This window comes from Phyllobates terribilis, unplaced genomic scaffold (genome assembly GCF_046119375.1).
Source record: "Phyllobates terribilis strain yellow unplaced genomic scaffold, ASM4611937v1 Scaffold_33__1_contigs__length_13283291, whole genome shotgun sequence".
NCBI classification, from domain to species: Eukaryota; Metazoa; Chordata; class Amphibia; order Anura; family Dendrobatidae; genus Phyllobates; species Phyllobates terribilis.
Window position 1 is genome coordinate 5337014 of NW_027362793.1, and position 10926 is coordinate 5347939.

Sequence of the window (10926 nt, forward strand, 5' to 3'; positions counted from 1 at the left end):
ATCTTAGTTTGGCTGGAAGATGGTCTTTCTTCTGCAGATGTTACTCCCCCCCACCACGGGGGGGCTCGACCCACTAGCGGACAGGCACCAGAATTGGGAGAGGGGGGATGGCCGTCAGGGTCCACCGTGGCTCTGACACAAACCCGGCAACACTTAGGTCGCACGGGCAGGAACGGACTGGCCGTGTCGGCTTCGCACTCCAGCGTAGTCCCTCTGCCCGCTCGCGCTCGTAACCTCAAAGGGATGCGCAAGTGGCTTTTCTACCCAGGGCTGTTCCCCGCCCAGCAGAAACGTGGGGGAGCTCAGGTCGGCCTTCCACTGTGCTCCCTTACCTCCCTCGCCCTCTTTCCTTCTTCCGTTCTCCATCTAACCCCACGGCTCTGTGGTGTCCGCTCTCCCTCCAGCTCTCTCCTTCTCACAGGTGGACTACTGCGTGTATTCACACTGTGGTGAATCTTTTGGGCCCAGGCATAAGAAGTTTTTGAGGTAATGGAAAATATGTGCCCCCTTAGAAATGTCAATTACAACCCATTCGAAGAAGCAACTAAACACCTAAAATAGTGAGCAGGATCTGGAGCACCCCATGGGCAAACAGCGATCTATATAGTATGCTCCTTCCCGGCAGCAGCCCAATAGGTGGACACTATTCAGAGGCACAGGTAGTAAGTAACTGGTACGCCGCATCAATGTCTGTTTTGGCCATTAGGGTGACCCTTCCCAACTTCTTGATCCGCCTGATTGCCTTGTCAAAGGATGTATAGTATATACTACTGTACTTGTTTCCGCTTCGATGTTGTCGTTTACTGACCTGGCCCTTGGATATGACAAATGGTCGATTAGTCCGAATGTATTGGGTTCCGTTTTTGGTACAACTCGCAACGGGGATACCACTACGTCTTGTAAGGAAAGTGTTCTGAATGGAACCGCCATTCTACCTAAAGATATTTCTTTTTTTAATTTTCTTGTCACGACGTCTGGGTGTTGGTAGGCTGATTTTAGATTTTTACTCCAGCCTTTCTTGATTTTAGAAGGGCATGACATGAATAATATCTGTGTCTCCCCCTCCTTTTACTCCTCCAACCTCTTTTCTTTTCGCATGACTATATGTGCTTGTCACTTTTCCATGTGTTAGTTGTGTCTTTTGAGCAGTTTGTCAGCTTTTGGACACCTTTGAAGTGTTTTCTATGTGTTTTCTATGTGTTTCTATGTGTTTTTGTTTGCCTGCCGTTGGTTTTAACGGTGTTCGAAGGTGTTCGACGAACAGTTCGGCGAGCATACGGGTGTTCGACGAACCGAACTGAACTCGAACACTACGGGGGTGGCTCAACACTGATCATGACCGCAATGAAGATTTGGAGGCGGATGAGACCCCTAGCTTCCTAAGTTTTGTGGGACCGCTGGCTGCGGCGCAGGGAGAGATCGGAGAGACATCGGAACAACAAGTGCTAGGGCAACCAAGAGATGACTGGATCCGACTTCAACAGACTGACAGAGAAGTTGCTCAACTATGTCAATGGGTGGCTTTGCAGCAAGTCCCCAGTCGAGAAGAGAGGAGTACCCTGTCCCCGGGAGCACTGAAAATGCTGGGACAATGGGAGAGACTGTGTTTGTGAGACAGGCTGCTGTACCGATGGATGCAGCTACTGCGAGAGTTTGGGACCACCTGGCAAGTGATGATCCCAGAGAAGTTGGTCGGATTAGTGACTAAGGAGGTTCATAAATGAGGGGCTCACTTCGGACCAGAGAAGATGTTTCAGTGATTGTAAAGGCTGGTGTATCATCCCCGACTGCGAGCAACAACAGAAGACACTTGTCAAAGATGTCGGAGCTGTGTGCTGGTTAAGCCCCCGGAACAGCGGGTCCACATACAAACCATTGTGACTTCTGCCCCCTTGGAGGTGCTGATGATCGACTATTTGACTGTTGGACCGCCGCATCTCGGGTATGAACATTGCCTGGTAATGACAGACCACTTCACAAAGTTTGCTGTACTAACCCCGACCAGAGACCAGACCGCCGAGTCAGCTGCGGAGGCCATCTGCCGAGACTTCATTCGGGTGTACAGCTGCCCAAAGAGGATCCATTACGATCAAGGTGCCTGCTTCCAAGGCCGGGTGATAGAAGAGCTTCACCGGTTGTACAAGATTGAGAAGTCACGGACTATACCTTATCACCCTCAAGGAAATGGGACCTGTGAATGCTTTAATCGGACACTGATCCAAATGCTCTGCACATTGGAGGAAGATCGGAAGGTACAATGGCCTGAGTTTGTGGCCAAGCTGGTGTGGGTCTACAACAACCGAGTTAATAGTACGACGGGGTTCACTCCTTATACCTTGCTGTTCGGGTGAAATGGGTGAGAGATTACCGAGTTAGAGCTGGACCCCGAGGAGTACTACCCATGGCCAGGGATCTCTTCCTGGGTCCGGGAACATCGGCATCTACTGCAGACCCTCCGACGGTTGGTACAATAAAAGTTTCAGGAGCTCAAACATCATGAGACATTGCCTCTTCGAGGGACAACTCTGTAGCCCGGGGAGCGGGTGTTGGTTCAGGACAGGCGGCACCGGGGCAAATTGAGTAGGCGTTGGGAATGGAACCCGTACTGAGTGAAACGCAGGATTGGCGCTGAAGGACCTGTGTAAGAAGTTGAACCTTAGGGGGCTGAAGGAGCCCCTACAGAGTGGTTAATCATAGTATGCTGCGACCCTGTCTGTCTAAATATGACGAGGATGGAGAAGAATCACCTGCTTCTAGAGAGGGTCCTGTCACAGTTGCCCCAAGTCACAATGTGGACAAAGGAGAATTGTTGATTCTACCTCTGAGCCCCAGCACTCGATTACCTGCAGTCCCCAGTGCAGGCGTCAAGGGAACAACATCGGTTGAAGCAACCGGGCAAGCGGAGATTGGGAATCCGAGTGACCGTGCACCCCCCATTGGTCAAACTGAGTTACGCCGGTCAGAACGGACAACAGCAGGAGTGCCTCCTCACTGTTGCGAACAAGATCAATTCATATGGCACCGTATCTTCCAGGAAGTCCAAGAATGTGAACATTTGGTGACAGAACTCTCACTCGTATAATGGCGAGTTAAAGGAGAGCGGGGCTGTAAGGGGGAAGACTGGGGTGTAAGTACTTTCAGAGCAAGGGATCCGGAACTGCTGGGGCCGTACCACTGGTTGCAGGGGGAAGACAGACTGCGAGCACAGGAGTCAGGTGACTGGGAAGCTGGGGGCATGTCCAGAGTGAGAGCTGGCAGGTCAGGTGACTGGGAAACTGGTGGCGTGGCTAGAGAGAGGGGGAGGCGAGGACTTTTGCGTGGTAAAGCGGCAAGTGAGTTATGCTCAGGAGAGCAGTGTGAGAGGGTCCAGGCTCCTGGCTCCAGTACTGAGAGCAATATCCGAGTGTAGTGGACCGGAGGAGTCAAGCCAACTAGAGGGAGAAGAGACGCAGAGTCCGTAGAGCCGAGCACGTGAGGTTCACTGTTATGGACTAGGGGCTCAGTGGTTAAAACCGGAGACCGCCCGCTGCCGCCAGAAAACGGATCATTGTTTGGGCGGGGAAGCCTGAAGAAAGCATCACCAGCATCAGCTGGCAACTGCCTTGTGGAGGATAAAAGTCAGCTAAGTGTAAAAACTGTCAATTACAACCAGTTTGACTCTGCTACATCTAGTTAAACTGTGAACTGTGAGTTATAGACTTCTGCCTGCTATTTCCCTTATTTTTCCCCATATTTTCCCCTGTTACTCCCTGCGTGGAGATTTACTCTGTTATCATAAACCGCCCCTGTTTATTAACCCTGTATTGGCTGCTCTGTGTTTATGTGTCACTGCATCTAAAGTACCCGTATTACATACTTAAGATATGATATTACACCTGTTCTTCTTCTTGCACTTTGTCACTTTTTGCCTATATAAAATGTTATTTATTGCACTACACTTCATCCAGTTCTTATATGTGGTGATAATACTATACTATCAGTTTCTTTGTCCTCAGAGTCAAGTTTTTCTATGTCCGAAACCTTATAATATATTTTGCTAAACTTTTATTTGAACCTTGCCCTTGGTTTTCCCCTTTTTCTTTCTATGTTCACATTTTTACTTTCACTCACATTCTATGTTATTTATTTAATAATCACTACACCATATTTCATTTGCATTTAATTGTATTTATAATTCTTTATTTTCTTTGATTCAGTTGGTATATCCCTTTGATCTGATGGTGTCTATACTATTGGTTTTCTGTAACTTTAATTTCACAAATTTATAGCTGCCTTTGTGGACTTTAGCTGTTGCTGTTGTATGTGAGCACACTGACGTTGAGCCTCCCTGTATACTTACCTCTCCACTCTATCCTGCAGCGTGCGCTCTGTCTCCCGGCCTCTGGTTGGTTTTCAGGGGCGACGAGTCTCTTGCCTCTTGTCAGCCCTCATCCATCATGGCGCGTCTCATGGCGTGGGCAGATGTGAAGTTGGATGCCGATAGCCGTGGCTTCCAGTTGGAGTCATGGGAGCCGCGAGCGCCGCAAACAGCTGCTTCAATCAGGAATCCCCTCCCCACTCTCTAAATGAGCATCAGGGGTCTCAGTGGCAGCTAAACAGGTCATGTATCTTACCTTTATTTTTACAGTCTTCTGGTTGCTCCCAGTCTTTCCATATTGATTCATGTATTGACTTATACTCCATTGGGGAACTCACTTGATGTCTATGTATCTGTTAATTTTTTGTAGGAGTTTTTCCACTATATAAATATATGTCTATGATGCATCTATGCACCAACTTGCTGGTGATATTTTATATTGTGTATGGTCACTGACTTCTCTCATCTAGCTCCCTATTTGGCATATGGATTGTTATTTTTTTAAGCAAAGCCTATTTCGCTAGCCTGTGACTATTATTCTCCTTTTAAAATTACCTTGTCTATAATTGTATTTTTAATAATTATATTTCATAAAATTTGACTTTTTAATATTTTGGCTTTTTGCTCCAAGTGTTCTTGTAGGTTCTAATTGATTTAGGAGTGCCTATAATGTTTTGGTCTATATAAGTATAGTTAAACAATTTGCACAGCAGTTTGCATAGTTCCTAAAATAGGAAACTGATCATTTAAATTTTACAAGGGAGTCTTTCAAGAGCTGTATGGTACTAAAGCATAAAAATGCCTGGTAGTGATGTTACGTCGTAAAATATATATATATTTTTTTTTAGTAAAATAAATGTCTAACGGTAAGATAAGTCTAAAAATATCAAAAAATCTGGGCTTACAGCATGGTTACAATTTTGTTTTATATTTTTAGACTTATCCTGCATATACACAGTTATTTTATTAACTTGGAAAGCCTGCAGATGGTAAGGAATGCTTAATATTGGTCTTTTCATATTTGCCATTAAATACATCACACTTGTCATAGTAGGATATTTTTATTTATTTATTTTACTCACTTGTATAGCGCCATTAATTCCACAATGCTTTACAGACATTATGGGCACTGTCCCCATTGGGGATCACAATTTACATTACCTATCAGGATGTCTTTGGAGTGTGGGATGAAACCGGAGAACCCGGAGGAAACCTACACAAACACGGGGAGAACATACAAACTCCTTGTAGATGTTGTCCTTGGGGGGCATTTGAACACAGAACCCCAGTGCTGCAAGGCTGCAGTGCTAACCACTGAGCCACCGTGCTGCCCATATAAACAATATAATGTATATATACACTATGCAGAGGGGAGGTGTGGGGGGACATTATGGAGAGGGGCAGTGTCGGACACATTATGTACAGGGAAAGGGCAGTGTGGGGGGGCATTATGGAGAGGGACAGTATGGGGAGACATTATGAAGAGGGTCAATGTGGGGAGGGGACATGATGAAGAAGGGCAGAATTTGGTGGACATTATGGAGGGGTCAGTGTGAGGAGACATTATGGAGAGAGGTAGTGTGGAGAATAATATTGAGAGAGGCATTGTAGAGGGGCATTATGGAGAGAGGCAATGGGGGGACACTATGGAGATGGGCAAAGTGGGGGATGTTATGGAGAGGGGCAGGGTGGGTGGACATTATTAAGAAAGACAGTATGGGCAGACATTATAAAGAAGGGCACTGTGGGGGGACATTATGGAGAGGGATAGTGTTAAGAGGAGACATTATGGAGAGAGGCAGGGGGGGGCCATTATGGAGAGGGGCAGTGTGGGGGGCATTATGGAGAGGGGTAGTGTGGAGAGGAGACATTATTGAGAGAAGCAGTGAGGGGGACATTATGCAGAGGGGCAGTGTGGGAGGACCTCTGAAGAGATGAACTGTGGGTCATAAATCTCATCATGGTGTCTGTACAACATGGAGGCAAAAGGCATGGGAATGACTCCAATCAGAGAAGATGTCACCTATAATGTACCTGGATGTAAATGTTTATTTCTGATACTGCCCATGTCTCATCAGTGTGGTAGTTCCTGTGAAGTTCACAGTCTGATGATAGCTGTTAACAACTCCTAGTTTCTCCTTACCATTTTTAAGAGGATATACTGGGAATTGTAGGTTAAAGCAATACAGTTGTATGTGGGGCAGACCTGTCATTACAATTAATAGCTGTGCTAAGCTTTGTGCTATATGCAAGTACTGTTAGTTGTACTGGCACTCCATTCATGTACTGATGGTGGTTCTTGCACTGTATTCATCTAATGATATTGGATCTGGCACTGCATTTATGTACTGATGGTCGTTCTGGTGCTGCATTCATTTACTGACGATGGTTATGCTGCTGCATTCATGTATCATGTACTGACGGTGGTTCTGACATTTCAATCATGTGCTGACAGTGGATCTGGCAATGAATTCATGTATTGATGGTGGTTCTGGAACTGCGTTCATATACTGATGGAGATTTTTGTGGTGTATTCATGTTCTGACAGCGATTCTGATCTTGTATTCATGCACACATGATTCCTCCCTCTCAATACACTTTCAGGAGACAAAGTAGGTCAATTGTGACCTGTGATTGGTAGTACTACTGCCCAGAAGCCTGGTGACAGTGATGGTACTACTGCAATGTGTGGCTCCCACATTCTCTTTACCAGACAAAGTGGTATGATTTTTTCCTTTTACATTACCTTGTACATTGCCATTGCCACTTTTAATTTTACCATGCAATTTTACTTAACTAGAATTAACTCTTTTTCAACCACAATTTCTCCTTTGTTAAAAAAAAGCAACCAAAAAATGCTTACCTATAAAACAACTGCAGCAGCAAGCTACAGACAGCAGTGCGGAGGCAGCATGTACATACATCAAACTAGACTAATAAAACAGGTGTGTAAAAAATCTGTACATTGTGAGAGACACATATTTCATGAGGCAGCATTAAATTTTTGAACTTTTGTACTTTTCTTTGGTATTTTTTAGCACAATTTCTTCCCAAAAAGGAACATCCAAGAAATACTATATTGAGCAACCATGTGAGTTTTTTGAATACCAGAGACAACTATCAGCAATGTAAAAATATAATCAGATTAAGTCAAGCTAATTCATCTACTTATTCTCGAAGAACAGATTTCCAATTTTCAAAAATGTCTAAAATTTGGGGCAACTTCCCTACTCTACCCAGTCTATGATACAGTTAGACTGGAGGGAGGGTAGGGGAGCTTCCACGCTGGATCCGGGCTGGGATAGCAGTGATTCACTGGAGGGTGCTGATCCTGCTGCTGAGCACAGCCATAATACAGAAAAAAAAAAGGGAAAGAGGTCGGCATTACAACACATAAAACTTCAATATTTATTAGATCATATTAAAAATAGAAAAGATTATAACAAGTTCTAATACGTTTCTGGTGCTGTGGTTGCACCCTTGTTTTAATCTTTTCCCTTGTTAATATGATCTAATAAATATTGAAGTTTTACCGACCTCTTGTCCTCCATTTTTCCTGTATTATGCTAGGGTTAAACAGCACTAAATACTGCTTGACAGGCTAGCCAAATGTATACACAGAGGTATGCAACAGCATGGCTATACAATTGTATGCATCTACCTTAAAGGATAATTTGGATATACAGTTGTATTGAAAAGTGCAATGTATTAATGTTTTCTAAAAGATTCAATGATAGAAGAACAGATAGGTTGACACGTGATACATTTTATTAGACTGAAAAAAAGTCAAAACAGGCAAACACACAAAATCAAAAAATTTACAACATATTGAAAGATAACAGCAGTAAGACAATCAAAAGATGCATACAGGATATACAGAATGTATATCAACAAGAACATGAATAATAAACATTCATCATACTCAGACTCTATAGTTTCATCTGGGAGAGCCCCTTTTGAATTCCATGTAACTCCCAAATTTCATCCAATAAGGGTAGACTTAACCTTCCTCAACTGCAGTTCAAGTCTGGCTTATTATTGACTCATGCTTTAAGTAGAAGTGAGTGAAGATACTGATATTCATTTCAGGAAAATATGATTCACATAAAATATGTTCAGTGAGAATGGAAAGTGCCTGAACTGCCATGCAAAGATGTTTATTATACTCTGAGACATATTTAGACCCCAGATCATAATGAATAGGGATGGAAGGCTTAAAAAAAATAATACAATTTTATACTTTCCTCCTTCCACACCTGTCCTGTCACTGAAGCTCCACGCTTTGTCTTCCCCTCACTCCTTCTGGTCTTCCAGGGAGGATTACTACGTCATAATTTTCCTGGATTCGCGCAAATTAAATCACAGACATTGTGAATTCTGCCAGAATTTTGGAGAAATTCATAGTGAATTTGATCCATTCTGAATCAATCCACTCATCTGTAGTCTTGGGCTAAGCAGTCTGAACCATCCTTGTCCACTGTGGCCTTGTGTTAAAGCAAGAGCAAAGAAATGTCTGTCTCCTGCTCTGTCCCCATCTACATTGAGGTCTGCTGACACACAGTGAGGAGAACTACTAGAGTTAGGGTCCATCCAGATTCAGTACACCTTGTCGGTAGGATGGCTTTAATGCTATTTTTGATCAATATATTGTTAACTAATTATCCTATATTTTTTACATGTACTATCATTATTTATTTATTTAATTACTGCAGGGTATTTGTGCATTTTGTTTTTATGTAAGATTCTCTCTTGGCCTTACGTTGTTACATGTAATCAAACAGTTAAAATCAACACACCAAACATGTTGTTTTTTCAGATTATAAGACACAATTATTTTCCCCCAAATGGGGAAAATGGAGGTGCATCTTATAATCCGAATGTTGTATACTGGGGGGCGGCTGTGGTGGATCGGGGTCCAAGGAAGCAGAATCACTGCTACACAAATCTGGCGGTGGTGGCAGGAGTGGGGTAATGCTGTGGACACCGGGCTGGAAAGATGGGGTGTTTGGGGCTAAGAGGCTGCGGTGGGCTCCGGAATTTTAGAAAATGTGGACTTTGGGAAAATGGCCACCATGCGCAGATTGAGATCTTGGCTCTTCAAATCTTGGCTCCCAAGTAGTGTTGAGCCACCCCCGTAGTGTTCGAGTTCGGTTCGGTTCGTCGAACACCCGTGTGTTCGCCGAACTGTTCGTCGAACTGTTCGTCGAACACCTTCGAACACCGTTAAAACCAATGGCAGGCAAACAAAAACACATAGAAACACATAGAAAACACCTTCAAAGGTGTCCAAAAGCTGACAAACTGCTCAGAAGACATAACTAACACATGGAAAAGTGACAAGTACATATAGTCATGCGAAAATAAAAGAGGTGGAGGAGTAAAAGGAGGGGGAGACACAGATATAGGCATGTCATGCCCTTCTAAAATCCAAAAAGTGAGAAGCCGACACGGCCAGTCCGCTCCTGCCCGTGCCACCTCCGTGTCGCCGGGTTTGTGCCAGAGCCGCGGTGAACCCTGACGGCCAGCCCCCCTCTCCCAATACTGGTGCCTGTCCGCTGGTGGGTCGAGCGAGCCCCCCTGTGGTGGAGGCAGCTCTAAGCTTTTTAATTTAAATTGTCCCTCTAATTTGAATGAATACACTTTAAATCCATTTACAAGGATCTATTGGAGGGCAAGTCTCATGCCAGCAGCCGTGGTAATTCCAGCTCCAGTAGCGTCCACTAAAGCTGCTGCAGTTAAAAAGCTTTTATAAGGATCGAGCTCGGCTGTCCACCGCAAGGCATCCTACTGCCAGTCCCAGCCCCTATGCCTTGGGGTGCCTCCTGATGCTCTTCACTAAGTATCCCATGGTCCCGAAGAATGTCCTTTGAAAAAATTAAGTGTCTAAACTACAGGTGGTGCAGCTTGCTTAACAGTCGGGATAATCCGCTCACTAGCAGACACTGCTACTAGGCACAAAGTATTTCCTGGGCTAGATGCAGTTAAACATTTGTAATTAGATACTCTCGTTGGATGCTGAGAAAGCATTCCATAGAGTCTCCTGGCACGCCATATATGATTCTCTTAAAAAGCTTGGGGTAGGGGTCTAGGGGACCCTTTTATAGCCAAAATCACGGCCCTGTATCGCAATACGTCACCTAGGCTGAAGATAAATGGAACTGTAGCACCCTGAGGGCTCGGTTGCTACAGACGTATTGCACCTCACCCAGAGGTGTGATATCTCACTCTCAGGTAAGGATGGAGTGTGGATCAGGACCCGACACCTGCATGCATTACACCACATTGCCGTGGGGCAGGGCGACCAATATGCCCCTGAGATGGGCACGACAGTCCCTGTCCCTGGCTGGAGTGGGGGGAGGGAACACTGAGGAAGGGGAACCCTGTAGTGCAGGAGCAGGGAGGAAGCAGTTCCTGGGTGCATTGAGAAGGGAGTATAAAAGGTGGGCACCATCTTAGTTCAGTGCAGAGAAGTCTGAGCAGAAGTGGCAGGGAGCAGGGGCTCTGCATGAGCTCTGCTCCGGAGGCGGGCCTAGTAACAGAGGCCCAGGCCTGGAAGAGGGAGAAGGAAG